Below are 18,329 nucleotides of genomic sequence, written 5' to 3' on the forward strand. Positions count from 1 at the left end.
TTTATGTGACAGGTTTCGTAATGCTCCTAACTCAAAAAGTACTGGAAAACCCTAATATACATGGCTAAAAAACATTAACATTGACAAAGCCAATAGCCCTCGCATCGCTTTGCCAATGATTGTTACTTATGCAGTTGCTATGGCACAACACAACACGCCACTCCCTCGGCTTCTAAAAGAGACAGAACTCTAAAGTAAACGCTATCAAACTTGTAAAATGATTTTCAATTAATACATGTATCATATATGTTGAATAGTTGATTCTTTGGTTGCTCCATTCTCTCTTAAACCATCAGCAGAATGGTGCAAACCCAGTTTGGTCTATTTTCTTTTGCACCACAACAATGTTTTTGTATTTTGACCCAGTTGCATATATTACTAGTGACAAAAAAAGTTTATGTGATCCTGTTGTTTTCTTTCTACAAGTGTATCCATAATTATCTTGTGGCACTGAGAACTATTGGCCTACAAACGTCTGTGTGTTTAGTCTCAAGTATCTACAGAATTGTTGTCTTACATCAGACAAAAAAGGGGATATCACTCAAGATCATCATTGCATGTTTTGGGGCCATTCCTGATGACTCTCAGAGAATCCTTGCATCATAGTAGATGTCTATTCCCTTATTGCTTGTTCAGTAATTCCTTCAGAGTGAGCATGCTGAAGGACCTCACTGGCCAATTCATATTCATCCTCAATTGATACCAAAGCATTCATTTACATATTAAATGATAATGGTGTGAATTAATACCTCTCCCCAATCCTTGCTTTTGTTAGAAATAGTTTTACTTAGTCATTTTCAGTATTTTCACAAACCACATTCATTCTGGGGGCCTTATAGTGGACTTACTGCCCACCTGTTGCTTACAATTGACTGGGTTATTGTCACTTTCATTTGCTTGATTCTTGCTCAATGGCTTGCCTTTCTTTCTTTATCCCTTCCCTGGAACCATAGCCTCTTTACAATCCTTTTGATTGGCTGATTATCCTTCTACTGCTCACATTTAGGGAACTGCGTTTTTCTTTTGGATTCAGTACTCTATGTGAGATGGTAAGTGTTTTTTAAATGTCTCTCTTGTGTGCTGCCCCCCCCCCACCCCTGCAGTGTTGCATTCTTCCCACTCCCCCCAGCTTGCCTGTTACAGCATAGCAGCTGGGGTGTGACTGAAGTGCAGACAAAATAGGATATGTTTGCTTTTCCTCCAGTATTTTGAAATCTTTTAAGTTTTTTAAAACAATACTTCACAGCCAAACATTGACAAAGCCAACAGCTCACAACTAGCATTATAAAGGCTTTGTCAATCCTTGCTTAAAATGCTTGTGCACCTACTGAATCCTGCCGACTCATGCTTAACATGCTGCTTAAATATAGATAGAACTCTGCGTGTCTAAGCATCTCTTTGGTTGCTCGGATCCAAGCAGATATATTGTAGATCAGTCTGACCCGGTTGTAAAAATTTATCAAATCTTTGCACCAAATTAAACAGTTTTAATATCACTGATTTGAGTTTAAAAGTGATGTATTTTATCGTGTCAGTAATTGCTGTATCTATTCCTGGCACTTTGCCAGGTCCTGGAAAATTCAATTCCTCTTATTTTCACTGGTATGTCAAGGAGGTTTTGTGGTGTTTAATTACATTTTAAAATTCACGCATCCTACTGACAGAACTTAATTGTGTACGTTTGGCTTTACTTCCCTTTCTTTGCAGAAGTGTGAGGGATGTTTCAAATCATTAAGGGCCTATTTTCCTAAACTTTGTGTATACATAAAGTCTATATTACTTAAAGGACACCAGGTACGGCTTTGCACTAAGCACAGTTCAAGTGAAACTGAGCCAGGTTCCACACCCCCATAGGAATTCACTATGATATGCCTTATAATTAGGTAGAGGTAGTTACGCAGGCAGAGTTAAGGACTCACATGTTTACAGTATCTGAATGGGGAATCACAAGGGCACCTGAAATTAGTGGATCCAATAGCTCATAAGGGGGCATATGTATCAAATACCATTATTGCGATTCTCAAATAGCGATTTTTAGAGAATCGCTATTTCGAATCGCAAAACGGGATGTAATAAAAAATTCACAAATATTTTGTGATTCCTTGGCATTCCTTAATTGCGATTAGCAAATTGTGAATAGCAATTAAGGAAAACCTTCCCATTCATTCCTATAGGCTAGGAGGCCCATAGGTATGAGTGGGAATACATTCTCAATTTGCAATTAGCGATTAGAGAATCGCAAATTGAGAATGTATTTTAAAGGGTGCCAGGGTGTCAAAAGAACACCCTGTTGCATCCCTGAAATATGTATGTGTGCACATGTGGCGCACATACATGCCCTAAGGGCATGTATGTGCACCACATGGCACTTTGAAAAATGCAAAAAAGTGCATTTCTCAAACAAATTGCAAATTACCACCAACTTGAAGTTGGTGGTAATTTGCAATCCCTTAGGGCCAAATTGCACTTTCTCTGTGCTTCATACATTGTATTTAAGGAATCGCAATTTGCTATTCCTTAAATGCAATCGCAAAATAGAGAATTGCAAATTTTGCGAGCCTCTAATTCTCTAATGATATTATTGACTGCACCTAGTCTCTCTAAGGCATCTTTAAGGTCCATCAGACCCCTGTGTTTTCCCTGAGACGCCTGTATTTTGTGATCACTGGAGGACGAGTAGGTCCACTGAACTTGTGTTAATGAAAACTGTGCATGCAAGAGTGCCATGGTGCTCCCTGGCAAGCTGCTCGGGTATATGCAAGTGGCACCAGTACGTCTTTCATTGGAGACTCTGAAGCCCCTTCAATAAAACATGTGCCCATCCAAAATAGGGACTGTTTTGGTTCAATTTGGTAATGAACTCACAATAAGGAGGTTCACCTTCATTTAAAAGGGTGTTAACCAGTAGACTTTTAGGTTTATCGCATCGTAGAAGTTGCGTTTTTGGAAGAAGTTTAAATCTTTTTAACAAAGAATTGGTTTTCAGCTTGTGACACCTTGTCATCGAGGTCTCTGGATTTTGGAGTTGACATTTTTTCTGTACAGCATGAATAGCTGTGTAATCTGAGTCAAACCACAGACCTTCTGTTTCTTGTGTGTAAAGTTTTCATTGTAGATAGAGTAGTAGTTGATGAAGGATTAATATGCTTGTTCACAGAATGGTACTCTTTCTTAAGACTCTAGGTAGTGCTTTCAGCGATGCCCGACTGTGCTAACACTAGCTGAAGGCACGGGCCCCTGCATGTTTTTCTGGCAGTGCAAGAAACGCATGTCTCTGCGGCGTCATTAACCACGAATCACCTCTTTTTTCCCCATGATGCATCAGGAGCGGTCTTTACTGAAAACCTTAGCATGAGAGGTCTAATCCGAAGCCTTCCTTTTGATAACATCAATCAAATGTGTGAATCATAGTCAGATGGGAGAAGATCTTAATGGCACATATGCCCCTATTCTTAGAATTTTTAGTGAGTGGGAGTAACATCAATACTGTTTCCAATGTTCTTTCGCTAGTGGATTTGCAACTACTACTGGGAACATACAGACATGCTCCTTTTAGAATTACAGTGTTTTGAAATCGTCTAGAAGTGAGAGTTTGGAAGCTTAAAGAAAACAAATATCCATAAAGAGTGATCAACAGCTGGGCATTATTAGTAGACCGAGAACTAGGACTTTAAGCCTCAGGTTTTTTTTATGGAAAACTGGTGCACTTATCCCTCTAAGTGAAACACCATCGACATTACCAAGTTCCCTGATGTCAACCGCATTTGACGAATCAGGCGTTCCATGCTGATACTGTGGCTCAGCACAGTCAGGAAGATTGTCTTTATTTATTTTTTCTTTGCTATATCGTGCCAGCATGTTGCTTTGCAAAAATGTGAGAATACTTGCCTATAAATAGGAGTTGCCAGATTCTTGAGTTGGGTGATAATGTGTGACAACAAATGTATACATAAGGGATAGAGACATTCTGAATCTAACTTAGTTGTTGATGGTAAATGTCTTGACATTTTATTGCTACTTCCCCTCTTTGTTCCCCCAACCTGACAACAGTCAGTTGTGGCTGTCGAGCACTTGTTCTTAAGCAATAGGTGTACCCTAAACAATAGGTGTGTTGCAGCTGAAGCTCTTTTTGATTTTCATTTACTGGGCCCATACAGTTATTATACTAACTAAGTCGCTTCACTCAGGTTCTATACTTCATCCACAAAGGTACTGGTCTTAATAGGGACCTTTCTTCATCATAGTGATTGGGGGAGAATCAGGGTGATGAAATGTTGGCCACCCAATGAGAACCAATAATTGGTAGCCAACTCTCAAATTAGAGATCAGGTTTAAGTACACTACTCTCAAAACCATGCACTTTATTCCGTCTCCCTGATGGAGTGCACAACATCCGCCAAACTCTAAATGAGGCTGTTAGTAACAATAGATCCTGCAGACAGCTGCACTATGAAGCCAGAACTTAAAATAAAACCATAGCAGCTGCTTGCTAGTACCACTCTGCAGGCAGTCAGGCAGGCAGGACAATTAGCTTGGCTTATTATATCACTTTCAATCTTTAGGTCTCGGATAGACAGCGCATGTACTGTCTCAAAGAGGTAGACATACCATTTGCTTGTTCCATCATCGCTCTCATATTCTTTGTCCTAGGGCTTTAAGTTGGATGGGTCCTGCCAGTGCTGAGCACTGGCAGTTGTTAAAAGAGGGCATCGAAAGGGATCTCTATCGGGCTCTGGTTTTATGCACTGGCAATACAGACTGGTGGACAGGTCTAACAAACGGGGTTCATGCATCGCTACGTGAGTCACTCGTAACACTTTCTCTGCTCAATTGATGCATCATGGCTAGAATCACTTTGGAGCCTATTCCAGCTGCCATTTGTGATTATGTGTGGACCTGATCCCTCCTGCTGTACCGTGACCTTTCCATTGCTGCTGGATACAGTCTTGTTGGTAATTGGACCGGAATCATCACAAGGATAGATACCGCATCAGAATAAGATGAGGCACAGGTCGCAATTTGCTGGGACTGGACAAGTTTATGAAGTGTTTTTACAAATACAACACCACCCCACAATGGGGCACAGAAAAGAAGAGAGAGCGTACGTTCTGTAAGCACAATGAGGAGCCCAACAACATTTTCGGCACACACTCCCTGAGGACACATACAAGCATGTGCAGTGCCATGTCTTGCTGTAGTATATGTGCCGCCAGGGCAATGGAGACTATACACACATTTGGCGCTTCTGTCATTTAACCCCTTGGACACGGCCGGAATTTTGCCCAGGTGCGGCAAAATTCCACACGTACGCAGTTCGGACGGCTCCCATACACGCCCACCGCGGCGTCGGACGGTCAACAGAGAAAGTCTGTGTCACGGTCTAGAATACTGGCAAGAATGTGACTGAGAGGCACAGCTTGATAGACTGCCGCTCACCACACACTTAGGGTGCTCTACTCTCTGTTTGGAGAGCATCACGGCAGGGCATCACGAAGCACAGACTGTCTTGCCCCACACCACCACCATAGAGTATTTCTGCCATTATTATTATAGCACAACAAAGCAGACTCTATCTCTGTGCACCTCCAGTGGCATTACGTAAAATGGAGCCCCACCCAGCACAATGTGATGAGGGGCCGAGTTACGCATACTTAACAGATATTCACTGGCCTTGGCTGAATGGCACTCCAAGATAATGTGGCCCCCACCCTGCACAGCAAGGGCTGCATGTTGTCTAGTACCTTGCAGAACCCAATAAATACTTTCCCTATTGCTGCATTTTCTTTTTACGATGACAAAGATTTATCATTTTTCCTGAAACCGCACTTTGACTGATTGTGTCTGTTGTGTTCCACATATATTATTTACAACCTGTATCTATTTAATCCCCTGTTTCTTGACTTTTAATAAAGTACATTACAGTTGTAGTCTTGAGATCAGGAGTGGTTCCGACAGTCACATATTTCCTGGATCTCTGTCTAACAAGACAACCTTTTAAAATATCTCATTGAAAGCCACATACTCTGTAGAGGCCTTGAAATAGATCAGGGAGACCCCCTGGTATACTCATTCAGCATTACATAGTCTTTCCTCAACGCCCCTAGCCATGGGCCCTCATTCCGAGTGACCCATTATTTGGGCAGGTAATAAAGCTCCTATGAAAAACTAATACTGCAGGTTGAAGTATTCACCAGCTGCAGTATCACCTCCCCAGTTCAGCATATAGGAATGAGGGGCAATGTGGTACTACTGCAGGCTTTATCCCATTATTAGCTGCAAAACTTGAAATATTTGTACTTTGTCACACCCAGGTTCTTTTAGGGTCATGTGGGGTTCCCCTGTGTTTACGTAGTGTAAAGCACCATAATGCCTCATCAGGGGTAGTAAGTGCTATCTATTGCAATTACAATACAACTTATAACCCATAATAAAACTAATACTGTAATACTCAGCAGTCAAGATAGTCGATTGTAGTTCATACGGGTTGCTTAATAATTCCCTTTTACTGCTTGACACTTTTACAGTCGGTCAGTTGTGGCTGTCGCACACTTGTTCCTAAGCAATAGGTGTTCCCTAAACAATAGGTGTGTTGCAGCTGAAGCTCTTTTTGTTTTTCATTTACTGGGCTCATACAGTTATCAGACTAACTAAGTCGCTTCACCCAGGTCTTATACTTCATCCACAGAAGCGTTGGTCCTCAGAGGGACCTTTCTTCTTCTTAGTGACGAGGGGAGAAATCAGGATGTAAAACTGTTGGCCACCCAATGAGGACCAATATTTGGTAGCCAACCCACAAATTAGAGATCAGGTTTGAGTACACTACTCTCAAAACCATGCTATGGAAATAAAGTATTTTGATTGGAAGATCCAACCTTCTAAAGAAGTTCTACCTAACAAAAATTATACAAACCAGAAGCTCTGCTGCGGCTACACAGAATAAGAGCAAAATAACGTGATGTTTTAAAAATAGTCTATGACTCTCTCTATCATGCTTTAGAATTAAGTTTAAGCATGACAAAATAAATCAAACACAACATATATTGAAGTATTTGTGACGTCCGTGATTATTACTCAAAAATGTTCAACTCTACTCTACTGCCAACATTTTAAAAGTGCCTATCTGCAAACTATTCCTAAAAATCATATAAAATAGTTTTAAGAAATGTAAGATCATAATAATATCAAGCCTTTATACTGAAAATTTCAGTCATATAGCACATTGCATGAATCTTTTGCTCCACTTTTCATTTTGTTGTGGTGCATTGCAATGAAGCAATAAAGATGTTAAGTTTCATCATTGAATTTTTATAACAACTTTGTTCAAATATAAGGTCATCAGTTAATAAACATATTAAGTTCATTACTTTATTAATCCTGCTATTTCTACATATCCAAGAACACTTTAGAGAGCCTGGTACTTTAATTTTTCTCAGTTTCTGTGTTGTTTTTCTAGACGTGTGCAAAGTGCACATTAGAGTTTCGTCGTCCTAATCAGTTTATGTGTCATCTAAAGACTAATCAGCTTTTACGTTGTAACAAGTGTTCGGTGTTTCTCTCAATGATTGGTCAGTTACATTCAAGAATCGAGAACCCTTCTCATGAGAGGCTGGTGTTCCGTATGTGAACCATTTGAATGGTGACAGGAATATTGTCAGGGAGTACACGACTTACAGCTTGTGACGCGTATGTAGCGGGGGTCTAATTTCTTAAGGTATCTGGAGGCTCTCTGGATCCTCTGCTCTGACGTGCTTATGTCAGAAAAATGTTTGTTTGGTGCACAATATTTTGGCTTTTTGCCTTCTTTTAACAGTGACCTACAGGGATTCTTTTAGGGTGGCGTTTATGAGTTTTTGTTTCTTTGTGTTATGGAACAGTCTAACTCCATTATTTTGTACTCTTTGCATCCTGTTGATGAGTAGATTGTCTTGCAGAAGTTTAAGCGAGGCATTGCTTGTTATCTGGTCAGGTTTCAGTGATCAATGGGTAATAAAAGGTTGATGATCTTTAGCAAACAGTTAGAGAGGGTTTCCCTTAACTATTGTGACCTTCTTGAGGGTGAAAGTTCGTTCTTTATTGAATAATGCACCCAGATTTTGCCTTAAAAATCAAGATTGTAATGGCTCCCAGGAATATAGGCCAGATAATTGGTATCAAGGTGTTTACTGTGCCATGTATCACTTGTATTTCAAGAGTGTGGCCTTGGGCTGTTAGGGTGTTGCAATTCAGTGCAATTTCCATGCATGTAACAACAATAATTGGCTAACCATGTTTAAGGATGAAAAGCAAATCCAAGGTATATTTTGCACATTATAGGCACCAAAAATATGCCATAATTAATAAATAGAAGAACACTAATATCTCAGAGCCATTAAGGCAGAGAAAGTGTTCCATCATTCTGTAACAAATTAGGCCCAGAATTCTTTGATGCCCATTCTCTTCTCTAACGTGCTTATATTCATCATGAGTTAGACACCAGACATTGACACTAATATTATCGTATGACCTTCTCTAGGCTAGACACATATATGTGAAGCAGGATGGATGAGGTAAAGGACTACATAGATACACCCTGTGCCCGTTTCACGCAGGATTCAGACACAAATTATGATTCTTGACTGCAGAGCAAGAACTGGATGTACTTCAGCGTGGTGTCTGAAATTCCTTTCAATTCCTTCAACTATAATGCAAATTGCTGCATCTCCTGTGCCATAGACCGAGGAGAACTAGATGAAGATTATTTCTAAAAAAAAAAATGCTTGTGTGCTACAATTCACAGCACACACTCAATGTGTGGGATTCTTCTGAGTTTGTCTAAGCATAGGACTCGGCACTAGGACTGTATGTTTGTGGTACAAACCCTACGCTAGACAGCACACACTAATGTCTGCACTATGATGCAAGGCTGTGCATCATGCATTGCAGCCTGTTTGTGTGGCAGTGGAAGCAATGACACCAGCAGCAGGACCTCCTTGGTATTTTGTGGCTCGGTGCTGTTTTTTCTCCCTTGCTCAACAGTATATGCGGTTTCTGCGCTTCAGGAAAAATGAATAAACCTGTCCAAACACTTTTGTCAGATAATACTTAGACCACAATATTCTGGTACAACTTCCCATACCAGCCGTCACAATAACATGCCCTCATTATTTTTAATTAAAGGTGGAGCAATGTTGCTAGTTATCTAGTTTGCCCTTTACTCCATAGGTTGTTGCAGTTAAATATCAGAAAATAACATCCCTCAGCAGCTCAACAAGCATACACGAGACGTTGGGCAGTATCAGCTTTAAACATTGTGACATATACATCTACCATCCTATGGAACCACCAATTTCACTCTTTCCACTCAATCTGCCAGAGTAACTGCATGTTGTTCTTGTCCTAAACCTGTCTTCAAAAACAAGTTGCTACTCTCTGGACCTGACATTTCATTCCACCTTTCAAAGACAATCTCATTGTAAAGGCCATCTTTCGCTGTATGTTTGTATTGAGCCAATTCTGACATGCATTATTCGTTGATTTATTTATTTTATCTTCATGCTTTTATTCTGGATTCTGATGTAAATGATTTATAAATACCGTGTGTAAGTAATACTGTTTTTCGGGTTAAAATACGTTTTTAAAGCATTTGCTTGAAAATAGACAGGCATGCAGAAATTAAATACCACTTGCATACGGAGAAACACACGCCTTTAGAGCTGTATTTGGAAGCTGTGATTTAGCAGGTCACTAAAATGCCCTTCTTTAATGTATTTATCAGGAAGTAGAATACATGATACCAACCAAATGGGCAATGTCAAGTAGAAGATTATTAAAAATTCATGGAGCTCTCTCACGCCATACTGTCGAAAGCAGTATCTGCAAATAACAAGCTCATTACAGTACAGCGGCTTGAAATACAACCGGCCTATGTACAGAAAACCATAGACAGTCAAGAAGCGAAGTTTTATCTGATAAAATAGCACTGCGCAAAAGAAAAATGTGAACGATTAAATTCCTTTCGGCACGGAAAATTCAGCAGAAATCAATGCATTCATCGCTAAACGCATTTTTCTGGTATCTGGGTTTGGGGTGTCTGCAATATTTGACTAAGCATAGTCAGCCAATAACCAATGAACCCCTTATTGTTGGGCCTTCACCCCCCCCCACTTGCGGAGCACATTTTCTATTTAAAAAAAATCTTTTTCATTGAGTTTTGTTTTTGTTGAAATTATACATAACGAGAACTTTGAGCTCAGCATAGTATTCACATATCGCACCATAATAAAGCATCAGGTGAAGAATATATTACGAAAATAAACAGTCCTAAACAAAAGTCATCAAAATCAAGAATCACAAAGGTGCAGTGCTCCATCCCGTCCGTCATGAGCATAGGCTGGAAACACAATAGCCTGTGCATCTCCCCCTCCCCACCCCCGGATCCCACGGGTCATTCTCACCTGGTTCCAAATGGATTCCCCTGCACATCCCTCGTGGTCCCCATATCTGGGAGTGTTTCCGGGGACATCTCTGCGACAGATCGATCGCGATTTCCTATCCCATGCAATGATCCAAACCATTTGCCCACGTCTCTACCACAGGTGCCTCTGCAGCCTTACCAGCCCTAGCGATGTCCCTCTTGGCCACCATCAATCCTAGCCATAGAATTGCTTTTTAGTAACGTTTGCCGCCCAGGTCGTCAGTTATGTGCAGAAGTATGAGTTTGGGGTAGCGGGGATCTCCCAGCTCAGCACCCCCTCAAGCTTCTGCAAAACAATTTCCCAGTAATGGGCCAGACTAGGACAGTGCCAAAACATATGCAACAAATCACCCATTGGATCACCGCATCTTAAGCATGCCACCCCAGGAAATAAGGCCCCTTCGATGAAGTCTGGCTCTGATTTAGTACACCCTATGAAATAGCCTCAGTTGAATGAGCCAAATCTGGGAGGCCATCACTGCCTCGCTAGGGGCCTCAATTGCCTCCTGCCATTCACTATCCTCCAGCCGGCCCAGGTCACCTTCCCAATCCACCCAAACCGCTAACATAGAATCAGGCACATTGTGTAATAACATTTTATAGACCTCTGACAGCTTGTGCTCCTGGAGGTGTGTGAACAGGATCATGGCCTCCAGACTGAACCCTTGTTAGGCTATTTGGTGTAGTTTGCGCTTACGGCTCCATAACTTTTTTTTAAGATAAGGAATCCACGTCACATTTGCGTCCTTTTTTCCAACATCCTGGGAAGTCTAAAGGTACCTAGAGTCAACAACTGAGCTGCACCACACAAGGGTTTATTATTTTCTACCGAGTATAAACCAATTCATATGGTAAAATAGGTAGAGTGAGAAATGGGTATCAAGGAAACCTGTATTTCTGAAATTCGCACAGGATGGGGAGTTAAAGGGCACTTTATATTTGTGCATCTCTAAATTTGGACATATGATTTAGAGGCTATTTTTCAAAATGTCTTCTTTCTTGCACACTGGCTTACATTTGGAACGCACAAATACAGAGAAATCCAATTGGTAACAACAAATGTTCTACTATGCATCCACATCTTCTGTTAAAAATGGTACCTCACTTGTGTGGGTAAGCCTAGTGTCCGCAACAGGAAATGGCCCAAAAAGCAACATGGATACATCACATATTTCCATTCAAAACTGACATATTTTTGTTGAAAAGTGGGTAGCTGTGAATTTTGTACTCCAGCTCAGCCAGCTCCTAGAGAAACCTTGCAAACTTTTCACATTTGTTAAAACTACAAACGTAGGGAATCCAGGGTGGGGTCACTTACATGGCTCTCACCAGTTGTTTTTTTACCTTGAATCAAAGTTTGATTTTTTTAAAACCACACTTTCCTCACATTTCTGTGATGAAAAGTTCTGGAATCTGCGAGGAGCCACAACATTTCTTCTACCCAGCATTCCCTCAAGTCTCCCCATAAAAATGGTACCTCACTTCTGTGGGTAGGCCTAGTGCCCGCTACAGAAAATGGTCCAAGATGCAAGATGGATACATTACATTTTTCCACTCAAAATGTACCATTCTTTTGCAAAGTGGGTAGCTGTGGATTTTGGGCCAGAGTTCAGCTGGCATCTATGGAAATCTAGCAAACTTGCACCTTTTTGAAAACTAGACAACTGGGGAAATCCAGGGCGGGGTGACTTGTGTGGCTCTCACCAAGTTTTTTTAAGTCCAGAATCCCTTGGCAACATCAAACTTTGATTAAAAAAGGTAATTTTCCTCACAACCTGTGATGGAAAGTTTTAGAACCACCTGCAGGAAGCCACAAACTTCCTTCCATCCAGCATTCTCCCAAGTCTCCTGATAAAAATGGTGCCTCACTTGCATGGGTAGGCATAGTGCCCGCAACAGGAAATGGCCCAAAAGCGAACATGGATGCATCACATTTTTCCACTCAAAACTGAACTTCTTTTTGCAAAATGGGTAGCTGTGAATGTTGGGTCCTAGCTCATCTGGCACCTATGGTAGCCTAGCAGACTTGCACATTTTTGAAAACTAGACACCTGTGTGAGTCCATGGAGGGGTGACTTGCATGTCTCTCACGGTTTTATTTTCACCTAGAATCCCTTTCCAAACAAACGTTGACTAAAAACACACATTGTCCTCACATTTCTGTGATGGAAAGTTCTGGAATCTGCAGGGAGCCACATATTTTCTACAATCCAGAGTTTTCACGTGTCCCCCGATAAGAATGGTACTCCATTTGTTTTGGGTGGATCACAAGATTACAACACAAAAAGGTCCAAAATCACTGCATTGAGAGTTGAGCAATCAGAGGAGCTGCAGTATTTGCAACCGTGTTGTGGTTCCCCCCATGCAAGCCTACGAATCACAGACATATTTGAAAATTAGAAAAGTTTCTCCATACACATGTGGAAGTGTCCCTGGTATGCACTGCCAAGGTTCCAAATGGATGTCAAAGCTCAACCTTAAATCAGTTTTCTGAATAACAAATTCATTCAGTTTGTTGCTTTGGTATATTTTTTGTTCAAAATCAATTCTTTCATCATAATTTTGAGTTCACATCAAATTCCTTATGGACACTCCATGTGTATCCATAATGTACACAATTCATTTCTACATATGTCCCCAATGCATTTGGGCATACCTCTGCCCTTTGTCAGGAGGTAGATTCCTAAAAACAACAAATAAAGCGAAAATGAACAGACTGTCTGGGCGTGGAACTAAACCACCACCTGGGGTTCCCTGGTGTCCACTGGTCTTTCTGCTCCCTAGGGGGTAGATTTGGGCAGGGCAGATTGGAGGCAATCACCCATCTTCCCTCTAAGGGGGGCAGAAGACTATCAACTTATTTTATTAGCTGTGGGGTCATAGTGGGCAGCCCTCACTCCTATATTTGTTTTTTATTTACCCTGCTGTCTAGTGGACTTTATGACCTCCTGGGGGCACATGAGGGGTAATTACCCCCTTGTACTCGGGGAGGGGGCAGAAAGACTAAAGTAATTACCTTTCTAGGGGAGCACAAGCCCTTATCTAATGCACCGCTCACCCTATCCCTGGTGCCTAGTGGGTGGATCTCTTCTTGGGAATTTCTCTCCTGTGGTGATCCCAAGCAGGGAGCCACTTGGCAGAGGTACTGTTGGAAAGGGGAGATCTCCCCTTTCCAACGATACCTCCCCCGTGAGAATCAGTGCTTGGGGCCTGAGATATGCCTCTAAGCACCAATTCAGTGAAAGTAAATCGAGCCAATGGAAGCTATCTGAGTGCAACAGAGAATTACCAGAAGTTGGCTTCCTATAGGTATGTGTGTGTATTCTATTGGTTTTAATGAATACTTTCAAATCCAGGAAACAGATCGCCATATCGCTGATTGTGCTGGTAAAGTGCAGGTTAAGAGAGTTTGAATTTAAAGCAGAAATAAAACCATCAGCCTGTTCTAGTGAGCCCCTCCACAGTATAAACTGACCGTCAATATACAGGGACCAAATAAAAATGTTTTCTTGTAATTCAGTCGCAAACTCAACCCTGAGCACCTGCTCCTCCCACCAGCCCATGTGAAGATTCGCATAGCTGGGGGCGAAGCAGTTGCCCGTGACGGTGCCCCTTATCTGCCTGTAAGTGAACTTCCCGTAGATGAAAAAAGTATTCTCTAGGCATAGTCTAGCCATGGTGAGTAACATTTCAGAATGCTGGTAATGCTCAATTGGCCTCAAATTGAGGTAGTGTTTAAGGTCTTTAGGGCCATCCTCATGGACAATGCTCATGTATAACAAAGCTATGTCAAGTGTAATCAAGAAGCATGAATCATCCCAGATGGTGTCATTGACTCTCTTCAAGAAATCTCTTGTATCCTGTATACAGGACAGGAGTGACTGAATGATGTTCTGTAAAAAGTAAACTAAATACCTAGAAGTTGTCTCAAAGAGACTTCCAATTGCCAATATTATTGGCCTTCCAGGGGGTTCATACATATCTTTATGAATCTTGGGAATCAATTAGAGGATTGGTGTTACAAGGTCATCAACTTTCAAGTATCCATATTATCCGTCACTGATTAGACCCATCCCTCTCCACCTGGAGAGCTCTTTATGATATTTGATTTGTACTTCTAGTAGGTTACTGTGTGGGACTCTAAGATAACACTTGGTATCTTTCAATTAAATTTTAGCTTTATCATTGTATTTCTGGATAGGCCATAGAACAATGTTCCCACCCTTGTCTGACTGGCGGACCACAATATCTTCCCGAGCTGAAATCTTTTCCATTACTTTTGAATATAGTTTGTCACTTTGTTTCATACCATTACAAAACTTTACACTAGACTGTAATGCAATTGATTTCAGATATTTTATTACCTTATCTGCAAATGCATCGATAGAGTCCTTTGGGAGGTTGGGGACAAAGGTGGATTTTCTTCTGAATTGGGTCCCTGCACTTCCATAGATGTCAATACCAAATAGATCTACAGTCTCCTTCAATGTTGTAGGTACGTTGTTGTCAAAAGATCCTCTCTCAAGTTGTTCAAAGTCCTGTAGTAGGACTAGGCCTCCTTCTACCAGGTTGGAAGACGAGGTCTCCAGATTCGATGTTTTAAGATCCCTAGTGTTGGTCTGAGTGATGAAACATTTCTTTCATTTTAATTGTCTCATAAATTTACAAAGTCACTTCTTATTTGGCCGTAGTTCAAGTTAGTCCTCACACTGAAATACAGTCCTAGTGATATTATGTTGATTTCTTCAACGGATAGAACAAGGTCAGTGAGGTTGTTGACTGTTATGGCGGGAGTGCTCATTTGCTGTACTGGGTGGTCTTGGTCTTACTTCCAGACCGGAGCTCCATGCCTCCTCCGTCTTATTTTGCGCTTCCTCGGAAGCCTCTTCCTCTCCGCTGTGGTCTCTTTCTCACGTTGATAGTCCTGTCCATGCCTAAAAAAAGCATTTCCACGACCACTGTGGAGGGTTTGTCATCACCTCCCCTATTGGACTGTATACTTGATCCGTCTTCCTGATCAGTGTCTAGTTCAGAACTCCTTTCTGAACTAGTTTCCATAATTTGTCACCTCTCTTTGCTCCTGCCGCCCACCGTGGCACTATCTGATAATTTCGGATGCCTCAAATTGTCAAATTGTCGAAACGTCTGGCAAAAGTAAAAATTTGGTCCTTCTGATAATCAATTCTGTCTCTTGTAAATTTTATGGCCTTCCTCTCCTTGATTATTTTTTCATGTTTTACAAGTTTTGCTCCTAGGTCTTTTTACAATTTTTCCACTACATCCGGTTTTCCTGCTTCCAGTATTTTTTGTTGCAAGCTTTGTATCTACAGTAGAATTTTGTCACAATCTTTCTTGGCAAACTTTACCAGAATCTTCATCATATTTATTGATGATACAGCACTATTTGCCCACTCCTGAAGCATATCCGGATACTGTATTTCTAATGTGGTGGCAATTAAAATTCTCAAACCTCGAGGGACTCATCCCACCTCGTGGTATTTCTCTAGTGATTTTATTTCCCACCATTTTGAGACCTCTGTGCCTCTCATTTTCTGTAGTCTCTTCATTGTGTCTTGAATACTGACTCCAGGCGAAGTCTCTCCGGTTGCCACTGATTGATTTACATCACTTATACTGGCCCTATTCTCATCGAAGACTGCTCCCGCCACCTCTTCCCTCTGTCTGACCCAAGTATCCATTACTTGTGTTAGATTCAGGTTTGATGGTTGAAACTCTTACAAACAGCACCCAATTCTGTTGCGATGAGTCGCGCCGGATTTTCAGTCCTACTGGCACCTCTCTCCACTTCGCTCTGGCTTTCACTGGCTGGCACGGCGGAGATCGCTCACTGGCTGCCGGGTGTTCTCCAAAGCTCCGTCAGCAGGTGCTCTTCCAGCCATCCGCGTTCTGTCCAGATAATCTCTTATCACTCGGGGAGGGCCTCCTGCACTGCGTCACATTCCTTTTTTTTCTTTCTGCCAAACAACAACGAGGCACCAAATCGAGGGCGTGTCAGTGCTGCCACCTTTGACAGATGGCGGCTAAACATCAAAAACCACTACCAGGTCCTCTTAAGAAACCGGATACCGACACTGCTGGCTTAGGTAATTTCAAAATTTATTTTCCAATGACGTGCTGTAGTAACGTGGTTTGACAGGATCCCCAGCCTTGCTCACACACAGAACTCCATCTTACTCCTCTCTTAGTAGGAGTACTGGGTCACATGACTACATAGACAGAAACAACATACTGAAAATGCATTCAATATGCCACTACAAAGAGAAAAATTATTAGGTCTATTGCACATGAAAGTTAAATGTTAAATTAACATAGAACAGTCTGTCAGTTATTAATAGCGAATACTATACCTTCAATTGATTCCTCACTAGTGTGAAAATTACAGACTCCTGTATAAAAGTATCTGGTGTGTGGCTCCTTAGCCCAAAGTGCTAGTGCATGGGTGCCTCTAAGACATCAAATTCATATGGCTTGGTATCATTTATGCAATTCAAATTGGCCCACATTCACTAATAAAAATAATACCATGTGGAACATATATGACCAAAGATCGAACTAAACAATATGATGTCATTTAAGATGTCGTGAGTGATGCCAGTGATGTCACAGACCATGTCATGAGTGATGTAATATATGAGGACATAAGCAGTGCATTGCGGGGCATAAGTTATAGTTAACTCAGGTAATTATAACTGCTGAATTTAACTGGTCTTGTGTGAGTGAAATCTGAGCCTAACTATAATGTTCCTGTAACCTTTGTTGTTTGCAATGGATTTCTAAGGTTTATTAATTCTATTTCCTAACTATAACGACCCTATAACCGTTGTTTTTTTAACTGAATTTCAAAGGTTTTTCAAATTCTATTTCCTAACTATAAAGTCCCTGTAACCTTTGGTTTTGTAAGTGAAATTCTATGGTTTTTTAAATTGTAGTTGCGTTTAAAGACTGGTGGAAAAAAGGGGTGCGCCTCTGAGCAGCTCTCAGGAGTCCTGCTGTGTTGGACTTACTGGAGGTAACAGGAGGGCTTCTGGTTCCCCAAGAATCCTCAGCATTCAAGAGGACTTCATCCCCCAAGCAGCAGTGCACCAGGAGGCGCCTTTGCAGAGTGGTGGAGAAAGAGTGCATGGCTTCGGGAGACCTCTCAGCAATCCTGCAGTGTAGGACTTACTGGAGGTAACAGGAGTGCTTGTTGGCTCCCAAAGACATTCTACAGCCAAGGTGACTCATCAATCAACCAGCAGTGCGCCAGAAGGCACGTTTGCAGAGTGGTGGAGAAAGGGGGGTGACCTCTGACATCCTATCAGCAATCAGGCTGTGTGGGACTTACTTTGTTGCCCCCCTAGTATACTCAGCAGCCAAGAGGAAGTTATCCTCCAACCAGTTGTGCGCCAGGAGCCTCATTTGTAGGGTAATGGAGAAGGAGGCATGGCCTCCAACGACCTCTCAGCAATCTTGCTGTGTGGGACTTACTGGAGACAACAAGAGCAAGTTGTTGGCCCCCAAGGACCCGTAGAAGCCAAGGGGACTGCATCCCCTAACCACTTTTAGCCAGGAGGCACCTTTGCAGAGTGGTGGTGAAAGAGGGTGGGCCTCCGGTGACTTGCCAGTCTTTCAAAAAAAATAAAGTAAAAATAATTTCGGGGAAGGGGGCACTCGCCCCCCCCTGCCCTGAGCTTATTTCAGCCTTGGGAGCCCATCCCCTGGGGCCCAGTCTTTTAAACAATAAAATGTATATACTTCAAGCTGACCTAAATATAACTTGCGCCCTGGCAATGCACTGCTTATGACTTCACATATTACATCACTCATGACACGGTCTGTGACATCACTGATGACATCTCAAAGGACATCACTGACT

The 18,329-nt window shown here is 41.7% G+C and overlaps 1 protein-coding gene across 1 annotated transcript in view; it reads right to left on the reverse strand.

Annotated features, from left to right (window-relative positions):
* The window catches only part of B3GAT2 (beta-1,3-glucuronyltransferase 2), a 422,486-nt gene that overhangs the window by 236,404 nt on the left and 167,753 nt on the right, over positions 1-18,329 (reverse strand). The gene's annotated exons all lie outside the window — the stretch shown is intronic.

Source organism: Lissotriton helveticus, chromosome 6, assembly GCF_964261635.1.
Source record: "Lissotriton helveticus chromosome 6, aLisHel1.1, whole genome shotgun sequence".
NCBI classification, from domain to species: Eukaryota; Metazoa; Chordata; class Amphibia; order Caudata; family Salamandridae; genus Lissotriton; species Lissotriton helveticus.